Source organism: Myodes glareolus, chromosome 10, assembly GCF_982192425.1.
Source record: "Myodes glareolus chromosome 10, mMyoGla1.1, whole genome shotgun sequence".
NCBI lineage: Eukaryota > Metazoa > Chordata > Mammalia > Rodentia > Cricetidae > Myodes > Myodes glareolus.
The window spans coordinates 85,398,472-85,416,145 of NC_142035.1; the positions used below are offsets into that span (position 1 = coordinate 85,398,472).

The 17,674-nt window shown below is 52.7% G+C and overlaps 1 protein-coding gene across 2 annotated transcripts in view; it reads left to right on the top strand.

Moving 5' to 3' along the window:
- Positions 1–1,356: 1,356 nt before the first annotated feature.
- Positions 1,357–17,674, top strand: part of Cd82 (CD82 molecule) — a 45,134-nt gene continuing 28,816 nt past the window's right edge. Inside the window, exon 1 of one of the 2 annotated variants that reach the window (XM_048443568.3) lies at positions 1,357–1,514. The gene's annotated coding sequence lies outside the window, so the exon portion shown is untranslated. The remainder of the gene's footprint in view (positions 1,515–17,674) is intronic. The other variant, XM_048443569.3, reaches the window with a different exon arrangement.

Here is a 17,674-nt window from a genome sequence, read left to right on the forward strand (position 1 = left end):
TTGGCTCTCAAACTCAAAGCTAACTCAGAATCATCTGGAAACCCTGTAAAAACAAACCACTGCAGTTTCTCACTCTGTTCTGGGATGTTTCAAACTCCAAACATGCTCCTAACAAGTTCCCAGGCAGTGGTGGCACTTCTGGGGGTGAGGATAGAGCTTTTGGGAACCACTGGGCATCCAGCATTCCCTACGAGTTGGGTTCCTGCGAAGCAGGCTCCTTCATACCCTCCACAACGGCTGCTCTGAGATGCCAATACGTGCTGCTGCAAGCTTTGCCAGCACACAGGTTAAGGTTTCTGGGCATTAACCTGGTAACCTGCCTGAGGCTAGTCCACAGTCTGGACATACAGGGTAAGCCGTGTAGACTCCTGGAGACCTTTGGTAGCCCACTTTCTAAAGGGAGAAGACAGACATGCAGGACTCAGGCGTTTAACCCTCTTCTGCTACGCCCTCATCAGCCTGTTGTACTATGGCTGGCTGGCCTGGGCCACTTCTTCAAGGGCCAAAATCCAGGCAAGCTAGGGCAAGCATAATCCTGTGATTCGAGGCGTAGGAATGGTCCACAAGCAACTATAGTTAGACTCTAGCCCATGACCTCATCTTTCTAAATCTTGGGCTGTTCATCTGTAAAATGGGCTCAAGGAAAGTAGAACTCAAAGATCACGGCTTTCACAGCGCTTGGCTAATCCGCAAGGGTTCAACCAATGGTAGCTGTTAGTATTTCCAGAAAGTTCTTGGGTCCTGGCAGCCTCCACATGGAGTCCTAGTCTTGGAACGTGAACGCTCCCACGCCATTCCCGGGTTGCGCCAGGATAAACCAGGTCCTAGAATGCCAGCGTGGGGGCCCGAGGCTTGCAGCTCTGAGCAGGGGTTGCCAAGCGGAAAAAGATCAGGGTGAAGCCGGAGCTGGGGCGTGGCCTCCCAGTTGGAGGCCCGGGGGTAAACCCCCAGAGAAAGGGGTTGAGGCAGGGAAAGCGAAGGGTTTAGGAGGACCGCCAGCGGCTTAGGAGGGACCTGGGAAGGATGAGGGAGAATGCAGGGGAAAGGACCGTTAGGCAGGGCTGTTAGAGGCTGGAAGGGCACAGAAAACAATGCAGAGACTTGGGGTCCAGGGCAGGCTTCATCCTCTGGAGGCCCAAAGCAGGCGGAGCAAACCGCGCACAGAGCCTCACCTCCAGGCTATCAGTAGACAGGAAAGAGCGCTGCTTGCGGACTGACTGCAGGGCTGGAGGCGGAGCTGAGGGTTGGCAAAGGGCAGCCCAGGGGTGTGACCGTTTGATTGGGCCAGGAGGCCGTGGTAGGCGGAGCTTGGTGCTACCTCCCACCAGGCCCCGAAAGGAGCATTAAAGGGGGCGTGGCGTGGCCTGACAAGGCCGTTGAGCTTGTGGACTGACTCCGGGAGGGGGTGGCGGGGAAGAGTGGAAGGATTGAAGCAAGCTGCGCAGTCAGACGCGGGCTGGGGCGCCAGTTTAAGAAGCCGGACTTAAAGCGTATAGCCAGAACTGAGACAGCAGGTAAGAGGGGCCTGAGGTGGGGCGGGACAACTGGAAGCAAACTTAGCTTCGCCTGGACTTCTGCAACCTTCGCGGCCGGCTGGGCAACAGGTTACAGACCAGAGCAGTTAGTGGCTGAGAAAGATCATTCGTCTCCGAGTCCTGAACTCCCTAGTTCTAGCTGCGCCACACACCAGCCCTGTGGCCCTAGGCCGGTCCCTGCCCCCAACCCTACTCGGGTTCCAGAAGGAGGAAGTTGATTGAAGTGTGCCCGGTGCTCCCGGAGTGCCCTTTCTCACCAAAACCCGGGAAGGTAAGGGCTAGCAGGTGACAGGCACTGCGGTGCGGGAGGCCACCCGCATTCAGATTGCGTAGCTAGACCTCAGCTGCAAAATGCCACTGAGAAAAATGGCTTGATATGTCACCCTGAGTTACTGAGTCCCAGGACGGGACTCCGAAGCAGAGCAATTAACATTCTTTCCTTCCTTCCAACTTCTGAGCGCTCCACTGAGCTGGGCTCACAGTGGAAACGGCCAGGCTTTTCCAGGTGAGCTGGTGGAGGAATAGCAATTTTGGGGTGAATGGATAGCAAAAGGGGAAACCCCACAAAACCTGCTCAGAATCTAGCCAAGCTCTGGAGCTCCCTGCTGTGCCGAGGATTAGGTACCTGTGCTGAAGTGTCTCCACTCCTGATAGTGGTGGGGGTCCCTGGGTCCTTGCTGTGTCAAGGATTTCGGACTCAGCCAACTTGGATTCCACTCCCCCTTCAAACTTCAGTTTCCTCATCTGTGACTTTGGGGGAAAGAACTAAATGAAACTGTGTGCACAATGCCTGACAAGACACTGGGGCCCCAGAAACCTCGCTGAGAGGCTCCTGTGAGGTCAGTGGGCAGGTGATATGTTGCCTTCCTTCTGTGAAATAAACCTACTTATTTTGGGGGCTCAGCCTGGTTTGAAGGGCTGATGGGTAGCTGTCATTGTCTCATCCTTGGCCTCACCAGAGTCAGAAACAGACAGCAGCCACCATCACCTTGTTCTTTTGTACCTGAACTAAAGAGTGCCTGAGTTCATTTCATTGCAAGGGGTTGATGGATGTTGAATTTAAAGACCCCCGAAAGAGTCCGTACTGCATACCCAGCAGAGCTGAGGTTGTAGATGTGCGTTCTCGCAGGGACCTGGCTGGCGTTGCCCTCATCCTGAGCTGCTCTGAGACCCCCTCATCCATTGCCTGCCTGGAGAGGCTCTCACAGTCAGTATCAGTTCAGGGCAAGTCCCAGGGGTCTGTGAAGCTCTAGTGGCAGGAGGCTCAGTTCGGGGCAGGATGAGCATACGGTCTGTGGGAGCAGAATGGGCACAGAAGGCACGGAAGGTGCTATACTTGTGTGTGTTATAATCTGTGAGGAGACTCTGGAGAGCCAGAGCCAGTATTAGGGGTGAGGATGAGACATGGGCAGGACTTTCTCCTCAGTCCTGATTAAGCTTGGACCTGCACACTCCCTGTCAGCATTTCGGTGGCGCTAGATGAGAATTTGCTACAGTGAGGAGGGGGCCACATTGGTAGAAAGAGACCCCTCCCACCACCACTCCCATTCTATGCCTTGAATGCCAAGCAATAGCACGACATTGGGCCCTCACCTTTGGTTTCTCAGCATCTGGGAAGGAACTTGGATCAGGGAATGAGACACAAGATAGTCAAAGAAAGGGTGAGAGTGGCCTTTGGGGCCTTCAGGACTGGGAAGTTCGGGCAGAGTGTGTCTCGGCAAAGGAAGATGCTCAGAGGCAAGGCCAGCCTGTTGAGCGAGCTCCTGGGAACTGGCTGGGTTACTGGTCTAGCTTTGTGATTCTCACCCTTCTTAACACTGCGACCCTTTGATACAACTCCTCATGTGGTGGTGACCCCAACCATGACATGACTTTCATTGCCACTTCACATCTGTAACTTTGCTGCTGTTATACATTGTACTGTAAATACTGCAGCTGGGCTTTTAGGGTGGGCAACGCAGAGATAGTGGGGGGATGAACTCCAGAAGGCTCTGAATCTGAATGCCAATAAGAAAAGCTTGGGCTTGTATCACAGACAGTGAGAAGAGCTATCGAAGGTTCGAGAGAGCAGGGGAGGGATATAAAGCTCGACACCACATGTGCCAGATGTGCAGGGGCAGATGACCCAACCAGGCTAGGGGACTTTCGGTGGAAAGAGGCTACAGGCTAGAAAAGACAGCCAGTCAAGGGTGATACAGCAGGGCGAGGGGGTACAGCTCTGCCCTGCCCTGCCCTGCCCTGCCCTGCCCTGCCCTTCTGTGGGGCCCAGCTGGGGCTCAGGAAGGTGGCTACACTGAGTGAGTGGCAGTCACAGGGAAGATGGAGGCTACTGAGTGAAGAAGTGAGGTCTGGGCTGCATTGGGGAGCCTGTGCCAACCAGCAGTGGGCATCTGATCAGAGTGGGTAGGAAAAGTACCCAGGATTCCCTGTTCAGCCCCGAAAAGTTAGGGTGAGAGGTCAGACATTTGGGCACAAGTTTCCCACAAGGAATGGCTTTTGGTTCCCTGGAGTAAAGTTTGACATGCAGGGGCATCCCCTTAGTTTAGAAGAGGAAGTTCCCACTGGCTGGCAACTCCCTCCACCTTGGGGACCCAATTCTTTCATTTGAGGGCCAAGTAGGGTCTGATCCTCATTCACTGGGGAAGGGGATGTCCCAAGACACTGCTGCCTAACCCAGCAGCCTAGGTCCTGACCACTACTTTGGATTTAAAATGTCTGGAGCCCGCAGGCTCTCCTGCCTTGAGACCTTACCCTTAGCCTCTTCTCTAAACCATTATACCCACTTCCTTTGCCCTGTGGGAAGCTGGGTTGTAGCCATGATATAATCAGTAGCATCAAACAGCCAGAGGCAGCTGGCAGGAAGGGGGTGTAGATGTGTAGAACCCAGGCTGCTTGGCCCGGGACCCCTCTGTAGAACAGGATGGGGTGGGGGAGGTGACCTGTTTAATCTCAGCAGGAAAGGGCCAGCATGAGTCTGAGAAGCCTGAAGTGGAAGCCCAGAGGTAAACAGGGCCCAATGGTCTAGATATGTTCCTCTCCTCTCAGCTGCTGATGCTGTCATGTTGAGAGGAGCCACCCTGAAGCCAGTGCCCTCAGGGTCCAGCTGGGGTCTGTCCAGTTGACTTACTCCTGACTCATTCCTGGGACTCCCCCAGCACCACAGTGAGCTTCCTGTTAGCAGCTGACACACGTAGGGCTAACGCAGCTGAGAAGAGCAGAGGCAAACAGGGACTCTCGTGTTTGTCCACATGGGAACGTAGAGAAGTCCTCTCTGGGCGTCTCTTCCAGGCCCTGCTGCCAGCCAGCCATTTCTTGGTTTTCAGGCAGCACACACATACGAGGCTCCAGAGGGCTGAGCAATGCCCTCCGCCAGGGCTCGTCCCGCCTCCTGGTCTGTACCCCCATTCTGCCTTATAGAGCTGTACACAGCATGTCATGTGGCTCAGCACTACACCCTTGAGCTCCACTTCCCAGCTCTGAAACTGTTTCTGAGCCTCAATTTCTGAACCAGGAAAATGATGATAGTGGTGATTATGGCTTCGTGGGGTGGTGTGAGGACCCCACAAACACTTGTATGGGAAAAAGCATTTTATCCCTGCCACAGGGCAGATGTTGAATGGCTGAGAGGTGTAGCTAGAGTTTGCGTCTGGTTAGTTCATTCTAGCTCCACCAGGGACATTTCTCAGTATGCCTCCTCCTCGGCCTTCTATGCTTCTCCAATAAGCATTCATGGGGTGTCCCAAGACACTAGTCATTTCTAAGTGTTGGGTGCTCCTAGGTTCTTCTTCCGACTGGTTTGAGGCATACAGACAGGACTCATATAGACAGCCTCCTGGGCAGGAACTACCCCGCCCATTTATGTACCTTGGCCCACAGTGAACACTCAGGAAATGACGGCTGATAAGAGGGTTGTCTTGTGAGAACTTCAGTAGGGACTCAGCTCCATGTGAGATCCTTGGTGACTCCTTTGGTGAGGGTCACACTTTCAGGAAGCAGGACCTTGAAACTGCACCAGGAAGAGGGGTGGGCTGCCGACAGGGCTTCCGCTTCCCTGTGAAACCTGGGCCTTTACTCTACAGAGAGGGGAAAGGCCAGCTTCCTCAGTTTTAGCCTAGTGAGGGACCTCTGCAGCCGTTAGTGAACCCTTACTCAGCCAAAGGCACCTCCCTGGCAGCAGCTGACAGCGATCAGAGCTACTGCTTGTGGAACTCAGACTGGGGAAGCGGTGGTGCTCTCAGGATGCCCAGGCCAGGAATCATCCACAGACCACCTGGGCAGTTTGGGAGGTGCTAGGCCTTCTTGGCCTGTGCTACAGTGTCTGTGCCTTTTGGGCCTCAACCCAGCTCTCCTTGATAAGTTAGGAGTCCCATGTGTGCTAGCTCAGGGTCTGGGCCTGTGCTCAGGGCTGATGCAACACTGGACAGAGTGCTGGAGGCTGGACATTTGGGCCTGGGTTCAGATCCTCGCTGTGCCATGGAACTCTTGAGGAACCAGGGCCGGGAGTGGGGTGGGGGCAGCTTACAGGGATCCTAGGCAAGGTCAGAGACTCTGGAATCAAACGTCCCCAGGATGTCTGCCTCTGCTGTCATTTACTAGTTGGGTGGAGCCTTGGGCATGCGTCTGCACCCCTAGTACAAGTCAGTGTCAGTACCTGTGAAGGTGACAGCCACAGGCTGTCCATGGTGCAGTCACTGTTTTCTTGTTGCTATGACAGAATTCTGGATAAACAGCAACTTAAAGCAGGGTGGGGTGGGGTGTATTTTGGCTTACAATTTGAAGGGATATAGTCTGCTATGGTGAGGGTACTATGGGAGTAGGGGCTTATGCAACTGGTCACATTATATCTGCAGTCAGAAAGTAGCTAGCTTCCTCCTTTGCCTGCAGTCTGGAACGCCCGGCTATGGATTGGTGCTGCCTACTCAGGCTGTTTCTTCCCACCTCAATTAACCCAATTTAGATAATCCCTCACAGGCAAGCCCAGAGTCTGGTCTCCTAGATGATCCTGTCACTTTGGCAGCTAGAATTAACCATCCCTCAGGTAGGGGTTTCACTTCTGCTGAGCTGTAGACCTGGTGTGTTTGAGGAGAAACTCTCTTGTGGGCAGACTCTGTGGAGCTGTCATTAGTTCCTAATGGTGCAGTGTGACAGCTAGTGATAGCTTAAGGCACACTGGATGTGCTCAGGTTATCCACATTGCATTGTTGTTCACAAGGGACTCTGAGCATCCAAGGGACCGCTGTGCTCACTTCGCTGTGTGTTTGACAATGACATAAGAGCTAATGCTTGTGAAAGATTTCTAACAGTGCTGGCACCTCTAGGCACTGTCTCCATACCTGCTGCTATGGCCATTGCTCCTGACAGGAAGCAGGCTTCAGTCCTTGGCAGGCCAAAGCCTCAAGGCAGCCTTGACTAAAGACCAGGCAGTTGGGTTCATACTCCAGCTTGTCCTTAAGACGTGTTGTGAAACCTCAGACAAGATGCAGCCCTTCCCAGACTGTTAGCTGTCATCCTGCAGCTGCTCTATGGGGGCTTTTGTCATCCAGGCACATGTGAGGCCACTGTGGGCAGGGCAGAGCTTTTCCTAGGGAGAGGACATCTGGGTGCTGGCCTGACGCCTGCATTGAGCCAGCCCAGGAGGAAGGTGGGGATTGTCAGAGCTCAGTCGCTGCCAGGAGGCTCTGGAGGCACACAGTGGTAGGGGCTGCTCCCCCGTGACTCCCCACCAAGGCCCCAGTGCAGATAAACACCTGTTTAAATGTGCACATCAGGGTGGAGAGGTGGCTCAGCTTGCAAGCTTGCTCCCAAGCTTGATGACCTGAGTTCAAGCCACATATGGTGGAAGGAGAGAACTGACCCCCAAAAGTTGTCCTTTGACCTCCACTTTTGTGCCTACACACACACATACACACACAAACACACACACTGAATGAATGAATGAACAAATAAATAAATGTAGCAACAACAAAACGAAAGCCACCAAATAGGGCTGGAGAGCTGCCTCAGCAGTTAAGAGCGCTCTACTGTTCTTGTGAAGGACCTGGGTTCAGTTCCCAGCACCCACATGGTTGCTCTCACCTGTCTGCAGCTCCAGTTCCAAGGAGATCTGACTTCCTCCTCTGTGGATGTCACATAAACACACAGAGTATTTACATACATATAAGCAAAACACTCATACATATAATAAATAACTAAACACCCCAAGTAAATATATATGCACATTACCATGTCCAAATATGCATATTGGAAACATTTATTGCCTTTTAAAGTTTCCTTATATTCTAAACCTCATGTCAGAAGCTCAACTCTTTTTGATATTCAATTTTAAAAAATGAACACACATACAACAAAATTAAGAAAAATGGATTGTAAACTTGAAGTCACATTGAGTTTTTGGTTGTTAATCAATCCTGTTTTTTAGAGGAGAGGTGGAGTGTTGGTTTGAAGAACGTATGAGCTTGTTAAGACTCAGGCAACTCCCAGGGAGTTCCTGGGCCACAGCCTGGTTGGGCAACCAACACCAGATATGGGTGAGAATATCACAGGTAGCAGAGGTGTGACCCAACTGAAAGCTAGGTGCTTTTCACAGAGCCTGTCACCAGTGGTTGACAAGGACAGCTTGCTTAATTGCCTCTCCGAGCCTCAGCATTCTCGCGTACACCAGGGCGCCGAATGAGGGCTATGTGCAAGTCTATGGTAGGAAATGGCTTTAGATCTGGACATGGGGCTTTCACACTCTCTGTTCTGGAACCAGGAGAGTCACTTGTTTGGATGCAGATGGCATTTGTCAGGAGCCTGCCTCGCTGTAGGACCAGGTGGCAAGAGCAGATAACACCAGGATGGCAGCTTTCTACAGACAACCTGGCTCTGCACCAAGGGAGCCTGGCCTAGCAAGCCTGGTGTGTCTCCCAGAGAGTCCATCAGATAAGCTACCCTTGGATCTGGGGCAGGGACTGAAGAAGGGGAGGGCTGGGCACAAGGCTGGAAGTATATACTCAATAGAGGCTCCTCCATGGTGGAACAAGCAGAGAGAGGAATGTGTGTTCCCACACACACACATACACTTCAAATGCATAGTCAGCACTCGGTACATGCTCACCACTTGTTGCTAATAACAGCAGTTAGTAGTCGTACATCTATAGGGAGAAAACGATCTCCGACTGTCTCAGGAGCTGGATTATTAGTGTGCTGCTGCAGGGGGCTGGACAAGGCATCACCATTTATAGAGGGCATAGAAACTCGGTGGACTCACTGGAGAGGATTGATGTCTTTGAAGTTATATAACGAGTGTGTGGGTGTCTAGACCTCAGTTCATGCTCTGTCATGTAGAACATCTACCTCTCTGACCTCTGGACTGTGTGTGTGTGTGTCTAGGGCAAGAGGATGTGTGTTCTACTCTAGTCTGTCCAAAAGATCCCCAGGCCTTGTTTAATTGCTACCCCATCATCTGTAGAGTAGAGCAGCAGGCCTGCATTTGCCAGAGACCGTATAGCGTGATGCCGTGTGCTCAAGGCACACATATACATGGAAAGCAGAGAGCTGCTGGGAGGGCCATACACCTTCATTCCATTCTTCAGACACTGACACTCCAGGGTTAGCCAGATTGATTGATTGGTTGGTTTGTTGGTTGGTTGATTGGTTGAGACAGGGTCTCTTTACATAGCCTTGGCTATCATGGAACTAAGTAAATCAGGCTGGCCTCAAATCCACAGAGACCTGCCTGCCTCTGCCTCCCAAGTGCTGGGGTTACAGACGTGCACCATCACACCCAGACTGCCTTCCTCACCTGTGTTTGCAGGTAGATTAAACATGGAAATGCCTACTGGCAGGAAGAGTGCACCCTCATAAAGCCAGAAGCTGGTAAGTGTGATGGTGGTGGCAATGGCAAATGAGAGCTGAGCCAGGCAGCCCTGCGCTGGGCGAGGGAGCTTACTATGGCTGCCTGAAGTGCCAACTCAGCTGGGGACTTGGACCTCTATGGTTCTGCTAGTGTTCAGATTGAAGAACCCAGCCTAGACTTGGGTGTTGCTGCTTTAGAGTTGAGGGGACCCAAATAATGGTTCTAACATTAAAAAGGAGTGGTGGTTTTGCATAGACTTAAAAAGCAAAACAAAGCAACCTCATGAGCTGAGGCGGTGGCTCGGTGGGTAAAACGTGGTCCCTGTAAGTGTGAGGACCCTAAGAACCCATACAAAATCTCAGCAGATGTGGCAGCTGCCTCTACCCTCAGCCCCAGAGACAGAGACAGGGATTTCTGGGGTAAGCTGTCTGGATAGACTAGCTGGAATTGGGAAGCTCCAGGTTCAGTGAGAAACCATTTCAATAAATAAAGTGAAGAGGGATCCCAGGAAGACAACAGACTTAAACTTCAGGCTTCCATACGTGTGCCTATATACATGTGAACACACATACACACAGGCACAACATGCACACATATATGTCCCAAAGCAACAGTGACCAAAGAATCTTTCTTTCCATAAGAACCAAATGGAAAACAAAATAATGAAAATCTTTCTAATCATTGAAGAGAGATTTTGTGGAAAAACTTACAGTGCACAGAACCATATGCTCAAAGGAAACAATTGCTCAGAGATAACCACTGTGAACAATTTGGTGTTTTGGCTTTTTTTAAAAAAAAATATAAAAGCAGTGTTCACACCCCCAGACTGGGTTGTGCCGTCAGAGCGGCTTCCTGTGAGCCTGAGCCTGGGTTTACTGTGGCATAGGGAGGAGTTTGCCACATGACTCCCCACGGCCCCGCTCCTAGCTCTGGGAAGAGGAGGTGCATCCCCTGTGCTGAGCATCTGCCTGCCCCATTTGAATATTTCATGATGACCCATGTGACTGAAGTGGTCCCCTTGCCCTTGCTGTATTTTGTGCTCAGCCTTCTGGCCCCAGAGTGAGTAGTAAATTCCTCAAGGCAGCTTTTGGGCCAGGTGGTCCCTGAATTCAAGGTCACAGGAAAGGCAGTGTGGGCACAGGAGCTTGCTGTGTCTGAGAGGCAGGAACAGCAAGGGTCAGGCAGGTCTCTCTTCCATGTGACTTTGGACCCTCCGCCCTTGGAGCCTGCGGTATCATTAACTAGTCATGGATCGCTTTACTATTTAATGGCCTGTCCCTGCCGTGACTTGTTCTTCCTAGTAGCCTTCTGGAACCAGAGCTCTGGGAGCCACTGGTAGGGCATCTCAGGAGTGGGAGGTGGGCGTGACGGGTGCTGTGGTTCTCACACTCTGGTGTGCATGCCAGTCTGTAGGAAGCTTGGGAAAGCTTTGTCCCACTGGGGTGGACATGGCCTGGGCGTGTGCATCATCTATTTTAGTACATGTATGAGGGCTGGGGGAGGATGTGGGTATGGAGGCCAGAGGATGCATTGTGGGAATCCATCCTCCTGTTCCACCACATGGAACCTGGGAGTTCCTGGGAATTGAACTCATGTCGTCAGGCCTGGCCGCAAAGGCCTTCCCTCGCTGAAGCTTCTCGCTGGGCCAACTATGTGCATTTCTCTCTTTTCTTTTTTCCTTTCCACACTGAAGACTGAACCCAGGGGCCTGCACATGCTAGGCAATTGCTCTACCGCCTGACCAACACGTTTCTAACACGCCATCCATCCCAGGGGATCCTCAGGGCAACCCTTAGCGAATCCAGCTTAGCCGAATGAATGTGGGGCTTGTGTCCTGTTCCAAAGGTTCACCCAGTGAGGCTGATGGCTGCCCTCCCATCCCTCCTCCCATATGGATGCTGTATGAATGGGGAATTCCACACATAGCAGAGCCCCCATTTACTGCAGGAGAACTGGGGCCCTGACACATGCCCTGTCCCCTCAGCCCCAGAGAACCCAAGGCTCTGCTTTGAGCTCCCGAGGCCTGGGTGTGAGGGCACGAGACTCCGGCAAGCTGGCTTACAATAACATTTGACCCTTCACCTGCCTTGGCTTCTTCCCGTGGGTAGGGAAGCTGCCATGCCTTCTATACCTTCTCTAGCACTGTGCCTACCCAGGGAGATCCACTGGAAACTGAAGGCCTCCTAAGGCAGAGCCTTGTTCTGCTTCCCCCGATCCTCAGGAACAGGCAATCTAAGTTCACGTCTCCTGTCCCCAGTATGTGCTCCAGGGAGCCAGAAACTTTCCCTCAGCCTGGGCTCTGCCTGTCATGTGCAGCAGAGGAAGGTGCTTTGTGGCTCCTGTGAATCTGGTGTGAGCCAGGCCTGCCCGGGGCTGTTTGCAGAAAACTCTTTACCAGGTCAGCCTCCCAGGTGGTGGTCACCAACGCCCATGTCTGAGGAAACTGAGGCTGAGAGCAGAAGTGCCTGTTCATGTTGCCAACTGAAAGGTGTGGGGCTGACGTTCAGATTCCACACTCCCTCCTGGGGCGCCCACTCTGCTTTTCTCATAATGATGCCTTGGACTTTACAGCTGTTGGCCACGGAGAGTTTCTCACACTCTCTCTTAAGCCCTCCAGTGCCCCGGGAATCAGTCAGGGAGGGGATGATTCTTAGTCTGTTCTTACAGTGGCAGGGTGCTGCTGCCCAGATCCCACGGCTCAGAAGAACTTCCCCCACCACATTGCCTCCTGAAGAAGGGAGGATTCTGGGCCCCTCTCTCCTCAGCCCCAGGGAGCCCAGTGCTCTGCACTGAGCTGGTGGGCCCTCCTGTGAGGGACCCAAGACCTCCTGAGGACCAGGTCTGGAGCCCATGTGGAGGAAAGGTGATGGTTCAGGCAGCCTGCAGTCGTGGTGTGTAAGAGCCCAGGTGGGCGTGGAGATGGGGCTGGGATCCTACACACTCTGCCCCTTCCTTTTCCTAGAGCCCATATGTCTTCAGAACAGTATTTTACAGACTTGCATATATCAGGGTTTGGAGTCTACTACTCTGCCTGAATGTCTGCCATCTCTTGTCTACCTTCTTTTAAGCCACCATCCTCTCTGAAGGAAAACTTGGTCCTCTGACCAAGCAACTGGTCCAACTGGTTCCTGTTCCTCCTCCCTAGGGCCCTGAAGACTGAGTAGAGGAAAGTCTACAGGCTTGGGACCTGCTGTTGCTGTGATGTCCCTGCTGTGGGCTGACACTGAGTTTCTTCTCCCAGCAAGGCATGGGGGCGTAAACTTCCAACCTCAGGCTTTATGTGGCTGGTGACATGAATAGCCTCCCCAGCTAGGCCTGAGCACAGGGTTAGAGCAGATGTGGGACCAGGCCCTTGCGGAGGCCCGGGGGCTCAGAATGTCTGGGTCTATGTGTTCCAGGACTGCCAGCTTCAGGCCTGGGGCTCAGAATGTCTGGGTCTGTGTGTTCCAGGGCTGCCGGCTACAGGCCTGGGGCTCTCAGGTCTTGACCTTGAGTCATCGCTGATCATTTAAGGAAAGGGTGCTTTTCCCACGAGGGACTTGCAGGCATTCAGGGAAAGCACTAATCTCCCCTGGGTTGTCCAGACTCTCTTCAAATGCCAGTGACTCCGCATCCTGCATCACCTCTAGGGTAGGATGTTCTTCCCTGGTACCAGGGCTAGGGCAGGGCAACGTGAGTGCTGGCCCTGCAGCTGGATGTAGGCACTGCCAGTTCTAGCCCCAGGCCTCAGTTTCCAGACGGGGAGCCGGGGTCTCAGGAAGCCTTGTTATTTATGCTAGTCACGAGCATACTGGTCCCTTCACCACCTAGACTTCCTACCTCCTACAGCAGGAATGAACATGGCCACCCTCGAAGGGGCCCACAGCAGGACCCACCACCTTTACCCCACCACCCTCAGGATCTGCATCCCGGAGGCCTGGCCTACCACTTGCCAAGAGAAGGAAAGGAAGCGGTAGCCCTGCAAGGAGAGAGGAGTGTCAAGACATAAGAGAGGAGATGAGGGTCGAGGGCCAGGATTCCCATCAGCTTTAGGGACTGCGGTAGGGTGTCACATATTGGTATACTGAGGTTTGCGACCATCAGGAATGAAGGGAAGAGCTGATCCAGCTGGTTTCTGTCCTTGTCTCCTTTCTGGAGCTCTGAGGGGAGAGTCTACGGGTTCTTTGTTGCTGTGGCTTCCCTGATGCTGGCTGACACTGAGTTCCTTCTGCGGGACAGGCACAGTGGCAGAGGCTTCCAATCACAGCACCTGGAAGGCCGAGGCATGAAAATTGCCATAAGTCTGAGGCCAGCCTAGCTATGTGAAAAGACTGTCTTAACTTTCCCTACCCCCAAAATGTTCCTGCTTCCCATTTTTTCTCCTTATTTTGGGTGTGGCAGGTGCTAGGTTCCAAGTTCCCTTGTACTCCATCTGACCATAAAGACTAGCCCAGAGGACTACTCACGAGTCTGGAGGGGATATGGCTTGGATTGAGGGGAACAGACTTGGGAGGCAGGTAGCTGCTGGTAGCTCCTGAGGGGAGAGCAGAGGAGTCAATACAAGGCCCATAGATGCCCCACTGGGGTCCAGGGGCCCCTGCTGCAAGACATGGCGAGTAGAAACTCATCAGCATCTGGAGTTGCTGGGGGCCTGGGGTCTGACTTCTGGTGGGCCAATAGTACCTGGAGTTTGCATACTTACCCTCTGAGCGCGTCCCCCAAGCTCCCTGTAGGGACCAGCGTACTTGAGGTCCTGTCACCTGGATATCTGTCTGTCTTCTTCCCTCTTATTCTTCCTCCCCTCCTCTCCCATTCTCCCCTCCTCACATGCCTTTGCCTCGTTTTACCCCTCACCCTGCCACAGACTGGTCAGGGGAGCCACTCAGACCGTGGGAGAAGCAGGGTCTTGGTACACAGGACGGCACGGGGTCGGCGACAGACACAACACACAAGAGAGTGGTTGGAATCTACTGCGATTTTACTGGATTCGTGTTTTCTTTATATAGTATTCAAACAAAGAACAAATCAGAAGGTCATATATCATCAGTTGGTACAGTAAGAAATCTTCTTTTAGTTACATCAGCAATTTTTAAGAAAAATATATTATCAGGAACAGGTGTTAGACATAAAGCATCCTTAGAAGAGGAACTCTTGTCCTTGGGAATGTAAAGCTCAGACAAGTGGTCTCATCTTATGAATAGAAAGTTTCTGTCTCATTATTGCTATCATAGCCCTTCCTCTTTCTAACCCTTTCTTTATCTCATCTAGTGACCAAATATGCCTAATCAGTTCTCTGCACCTGCTGAAATATACTTTTTTGTACCTTCTTATGCAGCAGACACCATGGGGGGTGGGATCTAGCAATCCTATCCATAAAGTTCAAAGTATAATATAATAGTCTTTGTCCATCAACATTAACCCATCTATTCCCTGTGGAACTAGATGTCTTGAGCCACCCCCTCCTTAGAGCCTGGTGCCTGCCCTACAGAGGATGATGAGGCCGGAATCTGAGCTATATTCCAAGGGAAGTGGCTGTTGACCCTGTGTGTCACAGGCCCTGCAGTTGCTAGAGAGGCGGTCCCAGAGGCGAGAAGGCAGAGCGGCCCAGAGTACTCTGGTAGAGGCACAGGAGCCACGGGGTTGGGGGGGGGGGTAGAAGTGAGAGGGCCCTATCCTCTTCTTCTCCCAGCCTGGGCCACTGCTTGGAGCAGGATGTCAGCAAGACCCTGTCTGAGGAGTACATCTGCCTCCACCCCAGCTTTCTGTGTCGGGAGGAGCGTGCGTTCCTCGGTGTGTGACGCTGTCTCACCCTGTGTCCCCACCAAAGAGGCCAAGTCCCTCTTAAACCTAAGCCACGGGAAGCAGGAAGTCTGATCATTTTCAGGGATGAAAGCAGAGGTTCAGGAAAGTAAGTCACAGGGGCTGGGGATGTGGCTCAGTTGGTGGCATCTGCAGAGTGTGCATGGAGCTTTGGTACGGTCCCTAGCATCACACATGCCTGAAATCCCAGCACTCAGGAAATGAAAGCAGGAGGATCAGAAGTTCAAGGTAATCCTTGGCTGCTGAGTGAGTTTGAAGACAGTAGGGCTCAGATCATAAGAACCTATCTACAAAGGGAGGAAGAGAGGGAGGGAGAGAGGGAGGGAGGGAGAAAGGGAAGGAGGAGTGCCTAGGAGGGGGCAGAAGGAGCCGAGTGTGAGCAGAGTGTGAACCTGTCTGGACACTTGTGGAGAAGCCAGGGCTGTGGGAGTGGGCTCTGGAAGGGCCTACAGAAAGCAGCCTTGAAGCCATACCTCTCCTCCATCCTGAGCTCAGCCTGGGGAGGGTACAATGGAGCTGGCAGAACCTGCTGCCTGCTGCCATGTGGGAGCCCTGATTACAGTTCCCTCCTTGTCCCTAATAACCCACTCGGGGGCCCACACCCTAACTCTGTTTTAGGAACCCTGGCCCTGGCCTAGCGTGCCCATTGTGGGAGTGAGTGAGCCAGTCTCCTCCCCAGACCTCACAATGTCCAGTGTGGGTTGTCTGTCCCAGGGCAGGTCTGGTGCCTGAACTATAAACCCCCTGGTTAAGAAGCGATAACCTTGCTTAGGTTCTCTCAGTTCCTTATCATGGGGAACTGTTTCAGCTGGCCGTGAACAGGGCGGTTAGCCTGGGGCATCTGAACCAGCTCCTGAAGTAACAATCTGCCTCCTGTGTCCCAGGAGTGGGGGGTGGGAGAAACAGGTTTCTCCGTCAAGGATAAGGCAGTCACTTAGTACTGTGGCCGACTGTTCCCATGACGCAGCTGTCCCTTGGGGGGAGCAGGACAGCTGGGCCTTTGCCACAGTGTGTTATTTGATGCCCCATTGTCTTGTGCACTCCTGTGGGGAAGAAGGGTTCCCCACATCTGTGTTCTGTCCCGATTGAGGCTAGCCCGTGGTGGGATCTTGGTGAGCTGCAGTAGCTCAAGATTGAAGTCACCTGGGGTTCTCTTCAGTGGCCTTTGGACCCCTGAGCCCTTTACCTCTGAGCCTTATACTGGGGTTTCAGCAAGCTAGGTGTGCCAGCTCTGGTCAGCTGGCCGGGGCAGGGCAGGCAGGAACTGTGAAGTGCCACGCCTTTGACTTTGAAGATGCTGGACACCAGGCCCGTCTGCTTAGACTCTAGGGTCTCATGAGCTAGTTACCCATGTCATCCCTGACTTCAGGGACAGTGTCTTCCCGTCAAAAATATGCAAGGCCTTGGGTTGCAGAGTTAGAATCCTGAGGGCCCACCTGGGCTAGGCCACTAACTCTGTGTGATCAGGGCAAGTGCTGCCTACTCCCTCCTGAGCCCCAGTGGTCCTGCTTAGGTTTGGGGGTTGGATATGGTGGATTGGGCAGTGAACACATTTCCTTTGTCCCCCACTCTGCCTTCTGCCAGGCTCCATTCCAAGGACTTAGTGGCCATGACCTTTCTGGGCCCGTCTGCAGGAACCCCAGGCCTGTCCCACGTCCCAGGGGACATCTTCATGAATACTCTCTTCACGTGAGGAGAAGATACTTTGCTACTTGGTCAAAGACATACTAGAGTGTCAGCAAGTCAGGGCTAGCTTCTTTCTGGACAGTGTGATAGTCCTCTTTACAGACAATGTTAAGACCAGAGCGGGCAAGCTCCTTGTCAAAGGTCACACAGCTCTGAGTAATGAGATTATAGTTAGTCTCTCGCAATTCAGAATCCACACTATGACCTGGTTTATTGGGGAGAGGAGATATTCCTTTTTTCAATTTCCTGCTTTTTTTAAAAAAATTAATTTTTGTTGAGCTCTACATTTTTCTTTGCTCCCTTCCCTGCCTCAGAGAGGAGAGATTCTTAAAAGACAACTGCTTTCTGAGAAGTCTCTGGGAACCTAGGTCCTGACATGAGGCCCTAGAATCTGAGATCTGAGACGCCTGTCCTAGAGTCTGAGTTCCTGGGACTTACAGCTCTCCCTGGCCTTCCAAATGAGCACCAGTTAGATTGAGACGGTCATTTGTTTTTGCCTCCAAGGGCAGAGTCCTGGACTGGATGCTTCAGGCCAAGCCCAGCTCTATTTGTACTTCCCGATGTGATGAATGTGGATGCATCTCCCCATACATCAAAATATAAAGCTGCCCATGGCACTGGCCGCTTTAACCAGCCCTCAGCTCTGGCACACACCTCAGCATGCATTTCCCCAGAAGTGTTGTCTGGGCCTCGGTTTCTTCACTGGGAAATGGAGACTGGACTGGGGTGTCTGGGATCATTCCTAGCATAGTGCTTCTGAGTGTGGGAGTCAGAGTCCAGCACACCGGGGAGGTTGGAGTCTGTGGTTCAGCACATG